Source organism: Nomascus leucogenys, chromosome 22a (assembly GCF_006542625.1).
Source record: "Nomascus leucogenys isolate Asia chromosome 22a, Asia_NLE_v1, whole genome shotgun sequence".
Classification (NCBI taxonomy): Eukaryota; Metazoa; Chordata; class Mammalia; order Primates; family Hylobatidae; genus Nomascus; species Nomascus leucogenys.
The window spans coordinates 61,703,008-61,705,131 of record NC_044402.1 but is presented as its reverse complement, the minus strand read 5'-3'; positions in this window follow the sequence as shown (position 1 = coordinate 61,705,131).

The window sequence follows — 2,124 nt, the reverse complement described above, 5'->3', positions numbered from 1 at the left end:
CAGCAGCTGAGGTTGTGTAATGGGATGAACAGCTATTTGGAGGCACTGCCAGTCCCTTCCCTTTTTGGGTCAAAGAAAAGATTTTGCACAGGATACAGAGGGTTGTAGAAGGGTCCCTATGCTACTGGATCTATCCCTTCATTCTGTGGAGGAAGCCCAGAGAATTCACCTTTCCTGGCTATGGACTCCACAGCCTCCTCTCCCTCTGCTCTATCTGCTATCACGTAGAGCAACCTCTTGACTACCCTGGAAGAGCTGCCCATTAGAAACTGGGCAGAGGGTAACAGAGACGCAATTCCACACTCCCCTCCCCATGCCCACTGCAGATCCTGGCTCTTGGGCCATTTCTAGTGCCATGTATTCAACACCTGACAAGCAGCTGGGCAGAGTTACGTAAATCATTACATTTTTCATTATCTTTTGTATTTGCCAAATTTAAGTATATTAATTCTTAAATATACATCACCAAGCAGGAATCTGTTTTATGTATTTAATGTAAATGGATAGCTCCATTTTCACCTAAAAAAACAGCTATACAGCCAGCATTTATTAATCGAGAGTGCACTCTGTGCTGGGTCCTGGGTTAAGTACTTTACATCATTTTAGTTTTTAAATTTGAATATTACAGATATCCTAAAAGGTAGGTTATATTATGTTCATTTTACAAATGAAGAAATTAAGAATCAGAAAGAGTAAAAAAAACTTGTCTAATACCACATAAGCAAGTGTGCAGTGTGTGCTGGGGCAAAAATTCAAACCCATGGAAACCCTGGGCCCCTATATTGTCTTCTTTAAATCCAGGGTAGGGTAAAAACTGTAGTAGGTTAAAAGTTAGCTTTTTCTAACATGGGAAGGTAAAGACAGTGCAAGGTATAGCTGGTGTTTATAAATTTAAAATTTTGATATAGAGAACATGAAATGGTTCGTTCTGTTTCCAAATACTGGAATAAAAGAGTTACCTTTTTGAATGTAAAATAAATTTGTTTGGGGACACATCAGTCCTGTGGATTTCTTTAACCTATTAAGGGTAGTAAGAATGTGAAAATCCAATAGGTTAGGTAAGCCAAATAAATAGGGACAAGGAGGGCTTGCATGAATCTGTTTATCAGGTAATCAAGCACTTCCCTTAGAAGTATTAGATTGAATATGAAATTATCATTTTTTGTTTAAAAGCAAATACTTTCAATTTCATATGGTTCAACTTAGCTAGAGGCTGTGCCTAACTTTTATCTATAAAGTATACAGACTCTATGCACAAAGTTAACTACAATTCTATTCTCTAAGGCTGTATATAGGACACAAGGACACAGTACAAAAGTTTTTGTTTGGGTTTTGTTGAAAACTTTGGTAAACTGGCTCTTTTTCTTTCCTAGTATTTTGTGTGTTGGAGGGAGAGGAGGTTAGAAATTGAGTTTTAAGACTGATGCCTTTTTGATTATCATAGAACTGAAAATTGGGTTTTGGTGTTCATTCTGCTCTAACCACTTGATAGACCTATGGCAGAACGTCCAACCTATCAGGATTTCAGTTCAATCATCTGTCAAACAAGGAGATGCATTACTTTTGCTTCTATAATTTTGCAGAGAGTTATGAATACACAACTGACTTTTGCTGTCAGAATTGTCAAAATCTGTTCCTACATTAAATCTCCCTTTAATATGGCCTTCCATATCTCTAGAATCTACTCATTATCAGATAGGGATGAACCAACTGAGACAAGGTTTCTTTACATGAGATCTATATGTAAAACAGCTAGATTTAGCAAATAAAAATACAAGATGTCAAGTTGCATTTGCATTTCAGATAAACTATGAATCATATTTTAGTATAAGTATGTCCCAGGCAGTGTTGGGGACATACTTATGATAAAAGTTGATTTGTAGCTTACCTGAAATTCAAATGTAGCTGGATGACCTGACTTGTATCTAGCATTCCTGATCAGGGTTGGGTATCAGGTGAGTCCATGAGTCCTGTGGAATAGTCTGAAACATACTGTGTGCATGTGTTTATGTGTACTTTCCACACACTGGGCTCAGCGTTTTCATGAGATCCATAACCCGAAATAGATCCAAAATGACTGGACTGAGAATAATGCTGCCAAGCAATGTTACATAATTGGACCCT